General features: G+C 36.1%; 1 pseudogene; it reads left to right on the forward strand.

Moving 5' to 3' along the window:
- The first annotated feature begins 331 nt into the window (after positions 1-331).
- The window catches only part of LOC105725699 (ADP/ATP translocase 2-like), a 33,232-nt pseudogene continuing 19,632 nt past the window's right edge, over positions 332-13,931 (forward strand).

Genomic DNA, 13,931 nt, shown 5'->3' on the forward strand with positions numbered 1-13,931 from the left:
ATTATTGTTTTAATTTTTGGACTTTAATTTCTTCTGGAAATTTTGGGATACAGTTTAATTTGAATTTAAGAACATCTTTACATCGTTTGCATTTTTGGGCATTCTATAGCATTTAATCTCATTGTAGAATCACTAATAAGATACATAAAACATGACTGAATGTAACTTGAAATGAAAAACTAGAAAAACCAAATGCATTTTTAATTTCAGGTTCTGATCATGATGGAATGAAGTAGTCCAGAAATATTCTCTGGCAATATTAAACTAAACAGACATGGACAGAATGTAGAAAATAACTATTTTAAAACATTGGACAACATGCAGAAAAAACATGATCCCTGAAAAAGGAAAAGGAAACAAGGTAGGTCCCAGGATTGCTGTAGCTTTTGATTGAAGGAAATTACTGAATGAGGGGCAGGCAGGGGAAGCCAATCAGAAACCAGCAATCTTGCTGAACAGAGGGGGCAGGGGCCAGAGTTAAAGGAGGCCAAAGCAGCTAGAATGTGTTGGAGGCAGTGCCCCAAACAAGGGAGATGCGTAGAAAAGGAGTTCCAGATGTTTTTACATGTGTCCTCGTGAATGTTTATTTGAATGTAATCTGCTTATCTATTACTAGATAATTTTGGCTGACCTAGTTTAGTGGATTTTCAGTGTATGTTGTCTAGTGTTCTGTTTAGGTATAGAATGAAAATGCACAAGATCAGATAAGGAAAGTTTCCAAGAAAAGAAACATTATAAACCAAATGACTATTAGAGATAGCATTAAATTATATATTGTTAGGTGTCTCTCCAGCAGAAACCTTGGGGAATATGCAGTGCAATCAGTAGTAACAGACAACAGGAGAGCCATGTGCTTAGTGTCCTTAGAGGGGTATTTTTTGGAATAAATATTCTTCTAACTTCACCTTTTCATCACAACCCCAAAAAAAAAAACCTCTAAAGAACAACTGTCAAAATTATTAATGTAACACAAAAATAACTAATTGCCTGCCAGGTAAAGTCAATACTTTTTAACAGAATAAAATAAAATCTAGCAATAAGGAACTTCAAATTACAAAGTATAGTGGTTAAAGAATATTAGCCTATGGGGGAAAAAAACATTAAAATGTAACTCATTGGAGAAACATTTTCTTGTAAAAACCTGATCTTAAAATGACAGAGATGATCACTAGCAGTAGATGATCAACAGTAGTTTAGACAATCATGAAGAAAACATCAACGACACGAAGACAGTGCAGGAGAAACTATCTAAAATGAACCATGAAGAAAGTGAATACTATATAGATAGGGACAGAGGGATATAGATATAGATAGATACAGGTAATTTCAAAATAAAATTATCTTCACCTAATAATAGGATTTTTAATGTATTTACTGATTTTTGAAAATTATACATATATTTGTATTTTATATTATAATTTATTTATATACATAATATTTATATTATAATTATTTATATAAATAAAACAAATCTTTGGGAGGCTGAGGCGGGTGGATCACGAGGTCAAGAGATCGAGACCATCCTGGTCAACATGGTGAAACCCTGTCTCTATTAAAATACAAAAAATTAGCTGGGCACAGTGGCGCGTGCCTGTAATCCCAGCTACTCAGGAGGCTGAGGCAGGAGAATTGCCTGAACCCAGGAGGCGGAGGTTGCGGTGAGCCGAGATTACGCCATTGCACTCCAGCCTGGGTAACAAGAGCGAAACTCCGTCTCAAAATAAAAAAATAAATAAATAAAAATTAAAAAAAAACAACAACAAATTATGGTTAAAATTGAAAGTATGATTATATATGAATTATATATTTAATTAAAAGCTATAATTAAAAGTATTTACTATATAATACCTATCATACATATATACTATATAGCAAATATATTATCATATATTTATATATGATATTTTACATCTAATGAAATTATCTTTATACACTTAACAGTTATAATACATACTATCTATAATCAGTAGGATTTAAGTGATGTAGCATGTATATAATTGGAGTGTCAGGAGAGAAGAGGGGAGGATAAACAAAAATTGAAATAAATTAGAGGCAAAAGAAGTGAGAAAGAGTAACCTTTAGGCATCCAGAGAAATAACATACATTTAATACAGAGAAGCAAAGAAGATTGTAGAGCCAACTTCCTATGTCTTTGTCTTATATTTCACTCTGCTTCAGAATGCAGCCAGAGAACACAGACTCTATTAAATTTCCTTAAATCTGACCAAGTTAAATGTCAAACACAAGAGGCATACTGGTAAAACTGTACAAGTTTCAAAAGTAGAGGACTTGAATGATCTCCCTTGTGTGTTTTCATTTTGCTTATTGTAGCATCAGGTACTTTAGGCTGGCATAGTTCGTGGATTTTCAGTGTATATTACCTAGTTTATGTGAACTAATTGTCACATGACAAAAAAAATGGCTTAGAAGTCCCAGCTAAGAATCTAGCAGAGTTCACATTTGTCCTTCTGCACATACAAGTTCATTTTTAGCAACAATATATCTATAAAATAATGATGATATTGACTGACGTGAGAAGTTACCAAGCAATTTAAAAAATGTCCAGAAAAAACTATTTGAAATGGGCATTTATATACATCTTTCCTAACAAGTTGGGTGCTATAATGCAATACTATGAACTGGATGTCTTAAGCAATAGAAATTGATTTATTACAATTCTGGAGGCTGGAAGTCCAGGATTAGGGTGCCGGAATGTGAAGTTCTGGTGAGGATTCTCTTTCTGGCTTGTAGATGTCCATGTTCTTGCCTCATATGGTGGAGAAAGAGAGAGTAAGCTCTGTATTATCTCTCCTTATGAGGGCACTAATCCCACATGAATGCCCCAGCTTCATGACTTCTCTAACCTTAATCACCTCCCAAAGTTTCTCTTCTAAATATCATCATGATGAGGTTTAGGGCTTCAACATAAAAATTTTGAGGGGATACAAACATTCAGTCCATAATACTAGGGATTCTACCCATTGTCCTAATCATGCTTAGAGTTTATTGATGATTATGAGTTTTCATGGGATTTACATATGCATATTTTATGCACACACTCATATGGGTTGAGTAAAATAAATAAATAGCTTTGGAATCCAGTGATTTTTATGTCTTGTTTGAAATCAGATAATACTGTGTTAAAATCCTGGTAAAGCCACATACTAACTGAGCAATGTTGTGCAAATTCCTTAAACTTATATTCCTATATTCCTCTTTGTAGATTAGGTATAATGAAACATCACTCAGACTAACACATGTATATATACAATTATACACATATATGCATACGTGTGTGTGTATGCAGTACTAGTACAATATCTGGCACACACACACAGTACTCAAGTGTTATCTTTTATTGCAAATAGTAATAGCATACCATTTTAAAATAACAATGCACTTTTTTCATATAGTTTATTACTTAATACATAAGACATTTTTCTAAGTTAATATATACATTTACCAATTACATTTTTATGTAGATTAAAAATAATTTTATTGTTTGGATTTACCATAAATTAATTAATTCCCTATTTAACTACCTTGTGGTATTTTCCAAGATTTCAAAAAATATGAATGATGCTTCACAATTCATTTCTGTTTCCTGATATTTCTGTCTGTCTCTTTAGGATAAATAAATATTGCATGTTTTAAAAATATAATATATAAGAAAATGTTAGAAACTTACCCTATGACAAAATTGTACTGACTGCTATACTTGCTCATAAAAGTACTTGTTTTTCTATTGTTAAATACTATTTACTCTACTTTATTCATGCACTAAAATAACATAATATTATTTTTTACTTTTTAAAAATTTTCACACATTTAATCCCAGGACTTTGGAAGGCTGCGGTGGGCAGATCACGAGGTTAAGAGATGGAGACTATCCTGGCCACCATGGTGAAAACCTGTTTCTACTAAAAAATACAAAAATTACCTGGGCTTGATGGCGCACACCAGTAGTTTCAGCTACTCTGGAGGCCTAGGCCGAGGCAGGAGAATCGCTTGAAACTGGGAGGCAGAGCTTGCAGTGAGCTGAGATCACACCACTGCACTCCAGCCTGGGTGATAGATTGAGACTCTGTCTCAAAAAAAATTATTTTTATTTTTTTATTGACAATTCAATAAAATATTTATTGCTTTTTTATGTTACTCCATTTACTTATTTAACCATATACCTTACCTATTATGTATTGATGTTTTTAAATGTTTTGCTTTTTTTCTATTTTAGATTTTAAGCTCTCCTATATCTTAGCTAGCAAATCTTCCCTATCATGTGTTAAAGTATTTTTTAACTTCTGTGCACTACATTTTTATTTTATAATAACCTATCAACTATCAATATTTTTTAAAGTGAGAAGATCAGTTCCAAAGTACAGAGACTCAAATTTAAATCTTATCATCAAGTGGTAGAGATGGAGTTTGAATACAGGTGTTCTAATTATAAAATTTTTGCTCTTAGTTTCCATATTACAATACTAGATGGTTCTACACTGCTGGGTCCATCCCACAGACCCTGGCTGAGCGACGGATGGAAGGAGTACTGAGACACAAGTATGAAGTGTAAGAGCAACTGGGGGTCTGCTGGGCTCTAGTGGCCAAGGTGCAGCAGCCCCGAAAAGCTGGAGCTGCTTGCTTTTATTCAGTACAGACACAATGCTGCAAGTCTGGGGCAAACACCATCTGTGGGTAATTAACATTATTGTTTCCCCTTTCAGGGAGGAGTCCAGTGCAGATGATCAACCATCGGTTCCTGGTCAACATAAGTAAACAGGCCTATTTAAGATAAATTCCCCTATACTTCTTTGTACCTATTCCTTGCCCTGGGCTTCAGGGTAAGAGAACAGCTGCCTTTAGCGTATTCTCCCCCAAAGCTATGCAGAGCCCTTTGACCTTTCAGAAAGCCTGCTCCTTTCCCTATAGCTTTTCCCACCACTCTGAACCATCTCCTACACTACACAACTCAATTAGTTCCTCTGAATTTCTTCATGTGAGGTAGAGATATCCATATGTATCTTCTAGGGATTGTGAGAGGTAACAACTGCAAAATATAAAGTACTGAACACATAGTAAGTACAGAACAAATGTAAGTATTCCATAGTAAACAATAATACATTAATATTTCAAAACAGCTAGAAGAGAGAATGATAAATGTTCTTATAAAAAAGATGTGTTTGAGGTGACAGATATGCTAATTACTTTGATTTGATCATTATACAATGTACATATGCATCAAAACCTCACACTGTACCCTATAAATATGTACAATTATATGAACTGAAAGCAACATAAAACATATAAAAATATTTTTAAATTAATATATATTTTTGAAAAACTCAAATTAACTTTGTAATCATAAAAAGGATACTGTTACCTGGTAAATCTTCCAATTGATGTAACTTAAAATTTCTGTTAGGGTGACCTTATGTTTATTTCTTCTTCCCTCAATATCCAAAGGGCCAGATCATAAATGTAAAAGGAATCAGAATTGGAACCACTTTTAAACATCTCTGAGAGTTGTGAAAGAGAGATTCTCCATTTGGTAAAGGAAAAATCTTTCAGGAGAGGCAGATAATGGCATTCTTTATAAAGCATTTCACATTAACTGGCCCTACAAAACAGGCTCCTGTGGATTCAGTCACATTATGTGAGCCACTAAGTCTCCTGTGAAGCTGGTTTTATATACTCCGGGAAGCACCAAACCCAAGCAGTTTTGACTCCCAGTGGAAAAACAAGACTCTAGGCAGTTCCAGGAAAAATAAATCATTAAAATGGAAAGAGACAGTGGAACAATTCATCCCCCACATATACAAAGGAATTCTTGGGAGGGAGGGAGGCAAATGCTTTTTTATTTCAACCATTGCCATTAAAGATAAAATTTACATTTTACTTTAGAAAACTGACTTTACAAGTTGAAGGTTGTGACATTTGGCCACACACCTTCACTTGTACAAATAAACACATTAATCTTAATGGAACTATGAATTTGCTTCTTTCGTATTAGTGCCAACCTCAGAATGTGCCCTCATTGCCTGATTTTAAGGAAAACAGGATGTTAAAATTGGGTGAGATGAGGCTTGCATGTTAATGTAATTATTTGGCGTTAATGTTAGAAAATTGCTTTTCTATTTATGGTGGCACCTGGTGTGAGAGTTTTGTAGAGTATTTCAGAAGACTGTTTTATAAGTTTAGGAATCCAAGAGTTTCCCTCTTTAGGAGTTTCCCTTCCTAATACTCTCAAAGAGAATAGTCACGCCTTCTATCTGATTCCTCTTATAAATTCCATGAATACAGTGGTCTGACTCAATTTAGCTACTATTCGCAAATAGATTGAAAGGGTATGGCACTGGGCTTTCAGGAGGGAAGATGCCATTTTACTTGAGATTAGGGACAGATCTCCTAAAAAGGGTCAGTTGTTAGTGATGCCAGTTTGTTGGGGGGATGCTTGCTTCTCATACTAGAAACCAAAGCTAAGAAATAGTTCTGCATAGGAGTGACAATCTTGGTCTTGATGAGGAAGGGGACAAGATGACCAAAAGGATAATAAAGACAGGCTTTAGGTGCTAATTATATAGAAGATTGGGAGGCCGCACTCAAATATGTGTGCCTACCAAGGTTCATGTTTCTTTTGTTATCTCCGTCCATGTGCAGAGGACAGCAAACAAATTCTGGAAAGTTCCAAAAGTTATATTTTTCAATTAGGTTGTTGATATTCCATAATAGAGACACCAAAGTGACATATCCAAGGCCGTGGAGCTTAGAGAAAAGAGCCTGTGAATCCATGAAATGCAGCTCCTTGGCTTAGCATTATTCCTCATAGAGCATCTTGCCTTTTCTGCTATTTCCTTTGCCCTACTTGGTCAAAGTTCAATTTTCCATCATGTTGTTTTTTTTTCTCTTCTCAGCAAGAAGGAATTACACATATAGTTAATTAGTATTCAATAAGTAATCCCTTCATTCTAAATCTGCTTCCTTGTTTTTCAGAGGTTCACAAGGAAAGCTTCTAGCATTGACAAATTGAGTTTGACACTAAAATAAGATTCATATATCAGACTTTCAGTGCAGGCAGAACAACAAAGAAAGGGCAAACAGGTAGAGTGGACAAACATCCTTGGGCACTGGAGCAGGTAAATGTCCTTGAGAAACAGAAAACGCACTCCCTTTGAGGGGCCCCACCAAGGTGTGGAGCTGAATAAGAACTAACAAAACCAACATATATTCCACTAGTGGTTCCTTTGGTGAGAAAAGGACATAGAGGGAAGAAATACAGATTCATTTGTCACAGCGAAGTGAAAAATTTAATGCAGGAAAAAGAATGTAGGCAATGGAATCATCCTGACGTGTATTAGAATACTGCCCCCTCTATATCTCAGCTTAAGCCTAGTTTAGCCCCAGTTCCCTAATCAATATATTGGGGTTAAAAATAATACCATAGAGCTGGGAAAGCTATCAGCTAAATCTAACCAGAGGTTATCAAATTACAGCCCATGGCCAAATCCAGACGCTGCCTTTCCTTATTTTTGTAAATAAAGTTTTATTAAAACATAGTATGCCAACCTGTTTGCATGTCATCTGTGGATGTGTTTCTGCTGTAACAGCAGAGTTGGGTAGTTGTAACAGAGATCTTTTGCCCTGAAAAATCCCAAAATGTTTACCATCTGGCTCTTCACAGAAAAATGTTGCCAACTCTTGGATTAAACTATGTAAAATTCATTAAATGTACCTGGCACATTAAGTGCTGCTCACTTTTGAGTAGCAATTGTTGACTTGGTCATGACCACTATTACCTCTGGATAGAGACTCTGTTTTGTATTAGCCAACTGATGAAAGCAAATGTGATTGTGTTAATTATGACTTAAATTCTAAATCCTAAATCACAAAGAGAACTTCATTAGCTTTCTATCCTTTTGCTAAATCCATAAGCCACTTAAACATATGAACCAATCATACTATTTATTAAAATTTACTATGCAGTTCCTAGTTCCTATTAGTTTCCTATTCTGTGGAAAACTTCCAGACCATGTACTGGCATTCAGAATATGATTTCTTCCTTCAACAAAATATCTAGATTTAAGGTCAGTCTGAAAGCTCTTTTTCTCTATTTTCTACCTGTTTCTTTGGAACATTTCTCTCCAACTGTGAGGAAACTTTCCCTTGAATCAACGAGAGCAGGAATCACTTTATGCGCTCACCAATTCCCCAGAGACACACTCTGGTCCTGCTCAGGCATTCCAAACAGTACTCAGGTACCTAGAGTTAGTCTGGATCTTAGTTATAGCCAGGGTTATCCAGAGGAAAAAATATATATATAGAGAGAGAAAGAGAAGTGGGAGATAAGGTTTATTAGGGGAGTTGACTCACTCACTTATGAGGGCGGGAAAGTCCCATGATAGGTTGTCGGCAAACTGGAGAATCAGGGAAGCCAAAAGAATTGTTTAGTCTATGTTTGAAGGCCTCCAAACCAGGAAAGCTGATGATGTAACTGAGTTCAAAGCCAAAGTTCTGAGAAACTGTAGGGCCACTGGTGAGAATCCTGGAGTTGAATAGCTGAAGACTCTGGAGTGTCTGAGGAACAGTGATGAGATCATAGTGGTTGGATTACAGTGGATGAGAGAGTAGCTCAATAAGAGATGAGAGGGATGAGGGGCAAGCATGCGACGCCCTATAATTCATTGTTAGTTGGATTTTATTTTGAGTAAAGCGGAAGTCATTACAGATTTTGCAGAAGTGTTAAGTGGTCTGACTCAACTTGGCTACCATTTGCAAAGAGATTGAAAGGGTCAAATGCAGAGCAGATCATTGCCATACGGGAAAAGGAAAACTAAATCAAAACTCCAGCTGGCTTCAAAGACTGTCCCATATGGCCTCCAAATACCTTTCCAGCTTCATCTCTCCCCAGTCCCTCTATTTGACCTTTACTACAGCCATATCATCTTCAGACTCCTGAAGAATCTGGGGCAAACTGCCACTCCCTCCATGTGGACGTCCCTCTCTGTCTTCTCAGCAAAAACAATGCCTACATAGCTTTTCAAACCCAGCCCAGTGAATCTGGACTGCTCTGTCAGAAGCCCTTTTCAGCTCTGTTACCTACGGTGACTGTTCTGTAATGTCTCCTGCATCACTTCGTGCATGCTTCAACTCCTAGGCTGGCTCAGTGAATTCATTGTCCTCATTTATTCAGACTCTGAGCATATAGGCAACTAGTCTCTGGGTTGAAGTCAGTGCTCAGTGTATGTAAATGAATGAATAAATAACTTTAAAAAATAATTAATGGTGTAAAAGTACACTCTACAACCATCATGTCCCCTATCCTCATGACAGTGCTGTTCTTAAACTCCAACATGGCAATGATACTTCAGATTTATTTTAAATACGTTTCTGAGGTGTCAAATTTAACTCCCTCAAAGGAAGATAGCAACCTCTCAAAAAGGAGGAAGAGAGAAAAATGAAAAAAAAAAAAAACATTGAAATGAATTAACTAATAGCTTATACTGGTCCTCTGCCTTGGGCCATTAATTACAACCTGTGCAAATGTCCCTTTCTCTCTCTGTTTCAACCAAGTCATCTTTACTCCAAACTACCTAATACAGCTTTTGTGGAATTTTCTAAGTATCATAAGGTCATGAGACCATAGAGGAGCAGAAGTAAAATTACATGAAGAGTTGAGGGGAAAAAAAAAAGAAATAAAAGGTTATTTTGTTTGATAAAGTTCAGTCTAGCTGGACCCCACACATTGATTTTCTTAGCTGCTATAGTTAAACAAGTCTCAAAAATAAATGTATTATAGGCAATGGTATGTTTGCAGCCATTGAGTTAAGCTTTAATTCCAGAATGCAATCAATAAGACTTTGTGTTTCCATAACAGAACATGAGCAAAAAATCTGTGATTAGGGCATATGCGTTTGTATAGTTGCTGGTATTGCAGGCCAGTGACTGCCTTGACAAATGATACCTTGCTTTTAATCAATAACTCATAAGCCACAATGTACTTTTTCCTTACCTTAAACTATAACCAAAAGAGACACACATCATTATAATTTTCACTTGAAACATGGGTAAGAGGTTAAGAGTTGATTGTGGATATGTGCATATATGTGTGTGAGTCTATGGCTTAAAGGGAAAAACACAACCACCAAAAGCAGTGGATTCTGCTGTTAGGAAAGGTGTGAAGGCTCATATAATTGGGGAAGTGAATACTGCTGAGAAATTTGGCAATATATATGAATATACCTCATATCTTTTGACTCAGAATCCCATTTTGTCTGAATGTGTCCAGTGGCGATAATCTACTCACTGGCATAAGGGAAGATTTTATACAAAGATGTTTATTGTAGTATTATTTACAATTGGAAAATATGGAAGAAAGAAAACCTTCCAATAATAGTCATGGTGAGTGTCCCTGGCTGGGTAGCAGATAGCCGCCACTAAAGAAACGGGAAAATGTTAAGGGAAAAAAGTGAAAGGGAAAACTGCAAACTTGGCATTATTAAAAATAGCAGAAAAATATACATATTAAAATCTGGGAGATAAATATGCGAAAACATGTTCATTGATGGGTTTTAGGTTTGAAGAATAAGAAGTTTCAGGTTTTGTTGTCCATCACTATAAATTTGCTAAATTTATTTTGAGTAGCATTTTTCTTAAAGTAAAATTTTCTACTGAATAACTGACTTTTTAAATTAGTGTATTGACATCAAAGGAAGACATAGAATAAAAGGATAATAAATTTACTTTCTACACATTGAATAAGGACAATTTCCTATGCCCTCAAATGCTATAAATAAAAACTACAAGTCAAATGGCACACTGTAGTTGGGAAATGGAATAAATATTAATTTTATTATTATTTGTTAATATTCTTAAAAGTAAATATTCTTAACATGTAAAGAGCAGTAAAACAATACACATACCAGTAAAGGAATTAAGCATAAGCTTTCTAAAATGTGAAATATCTACATATATTTACATATACATATATATATATATTCAGGAATTTTAAATTTCCAAATTTTAAATAAATGTTCAAGATTATTAAAAAGTAAAAAAAAAGTTAGATAAAAATAGCTACTATGATTTGCCTAAAACAGTAGCAACTATATTTTTAATTACAATGCTCAGTTTTGAAAGAGTAGTGTATTCTAGGGTCTGATGGATTCACTGGCCAAAGTCCTTCTTATCACATGTTCTTCTGTGGTCAGGTGCTATGTCTATTAAGGCCTAGAAAGACACCAGTGACTGTTTTTCGAATGGTGGATAACTGATGCAAGTGGCATGGACTTGCCTTGGAACTCTATAGGTATCCATTGTAATTCTCTTATTGTAGTTTGCCATAAATGTTACACAAACATTTTTTCTTTTCTGACTACAGATACACGGAGTACTACGGAGTCTGCTGGGTCATATAGCTCAAGTGGCAGAGCTGCTTGTGCTGCAATCTGGACCTGCTGCAAGAGCCTTTTCCTGCTCTGGAGCCCACTCAGAACTGCCAGCCCTCCATGTCATGAGGAAAATGGATGTAGCAGCATTGTCAAGTGACAGAATGATGCCTCAAGAACCCAGAGAATCTTACAAGCACTCTGCTTCTTTCCTGACAGCCGGAGGTATAAGATGCAATAATTTGTCCTTTATTTTATCATGGATGGTCCAGTGTTCCCAGCCCACTATGGCCCTAAAATATTTAGTGATACGGCAGGACCCTGAATCTTGAGTCTGTTGCCTACCATATGGAGTACATAAATATTAGCAGGGCCTCCGACACACTTGTCATTTGTTGCTCATCTAGTTCACTTAACATGGTGGCTGGCATCGATATGGTGGAGCAATATCTTATTTTGCAGAATGTTAGTCTCTCCAGGTGCTTTCAGACTATATTATAATAAAGGTGGAAGAATTTACATTGTGGGGTAAGAGCGTATTTGTGTATTCTTTTCCATCACATGAACATGTGATATAGTTCTGAGTCTCCTTCTTGTAAGAAATGGAAAAAAACACACTCATTTGCTTGGTCATCTGAGGCCAATCTGCTTTAGTGATTCTGGAGAAATTATCTTACAGAGGTGGTTAAATCTAATGCAACTTGTTGAGTATATTAATAAAGAAAAACAAAAAAAATAAAAGCTTGAGGAGTATTATCAATAATTGCCAAGTTGAAACAAAATGTAAAAGTAGGGAGCTTCTTTGGTGGCATATTACCATATACCCATTTCATCCAGCCAAAAGGTAGATACAGCTGAGGGTCAGGCCAAGGAATTAATTATAAGGATAAAAAAACTCCTGAGAAGATTACATTCTCAACCCCAGAAAGTCTGATAGACAAAGATCAAGAACAGAGGGATATCCAGAATGAGGATCTCTGAAACAACACATTTAAGAACCTTAACATCCAATATTCTCCGGAACCCTCTGGGCTTGCAGAAGTGATCCACTTCTCCCTAATCATAGCTAACACTCTCCACTTGCTTAAACACAACGCAGAGGTCTTTGCCTTAGATAGCAGCCTACAGCTCCCTGAGGATTTATCCCTACCTCCTTACCTGGCCATCAGACTAATAATGCATAGATAACTTGGCCTGAGACATGATGACCCTGCTAAGTAAAGAAAGGGATTAATTGACTTTAACAGTTTAAAAAAAATACATGTATGCACTGACTTTCACACTCAGAATTGTTACAACATAATTTTATATGGTGAAAGAGATAAAAATCTTGGTTTTTATATTAGATTGCTGAGCTAATAGTATACCTACTTCAATTTATAGGAGAATGACACATACCACTCTTGGAAGTATCAGCAGAATAATTTGAAGTTTTATATTCTCTTTTGCTAAGTTTCTTGCTATGAACTGTTATGGAATACAAACAGATTTTTATCTGTGGCATTTCTATGCTATAAATAATTAGGTGTTGTATTTCTAAGGGAATTCAACACAAGGATGTTAAACTTTCAACAGAAATTGCAATTCTGGAATCCATCATGTATTAATTTGTCTCTAAACATAAAGAGGTTACAGTAAATCCTAAGGCAATGTAAAACAGGTGAGAAGGGAAATTTATTCAGTATTCATAAAGAATCACATTTATTGTACCTTAAATTATTTTTCGTTTTACTGTGATTGTTTTTCCTACAGCTGGGTAGCTCATATGTCCTTCATGTTTCTTAATAAATTCTGTCACCTAGCATAGCACTTTTAATATGAAAGGGCTTCTATTGATTTTCGTCCTTTGGGCTGGATTAGTGACTTGAAGTCCAAGGTATTTTTTTTTTTTAAGACAGAATCTCCCTCTGTTGCCCAGGCTGGAGTGCAGTGGTGTGATCTTGGCTCACTACAACCTCTGCCTTCAGGGTTTAAGCAATTTTCCTGCCTCATCCTCCTGAGTAGCTGGGACTACAGGGATGCACCACCACACCTGGCTAATTTTTGTATTTGTAATAGAGACAGGGTTTCACCATGTTGGCCAGGCTGATGTGGAACTCCTGACCTCAAGTGATCCACCCATCTCAGCCTTCCAAAGTGCTGGGATTACAGGCGCCCCAAGGTATATTAAAGGTCATTCAATGTACATTGTGGAGTGCAAACTTGGAGACCTTCATTTATTATGCAAGATGTACTGAGGTCCTACTCTATGCCAAGGAACCTGTCAGCCACTCCATAAGCTGGGTTGATTAAAGCAAGATCTCTGCTGTTGAGGGACTCGCCTCTTATAGGTAAAATGTACTTCAATCCCTTGAAATTGATACATGCAACAACAAATATACCTGATGGAAAAGATCCTCTATGAAGACTGACTCTTGGCGAGTAATAGTAACTTTTAGCTTCCCAGATAGAATCAGTGGTTTGGTGTTAAAATTTGAATTAGGCTGGGCACAGTGGTTCATGCCTGTAATCCCAGAACTTTGGGAGGCCAAGGTGGGAGGATCACTTGAGGTC

Source organism: Aotus nancymaae, unplaced genomic scaffold, assembly GCF_030222135.1.
Source record: "Aotus nancymaae isolate 86718 unplaced genomic scaffold, 86718_ANA_hifiasm-v0.15.2.pri h1tg000006l, whole genome shotgun sequence".
Taxonomy (NCBI): domain Eukaryota; kingdom Metazoa; phylum Chordata; class Mammalia; order Primates; family Aotidae; genus Aotus; species Aotus nancymaae.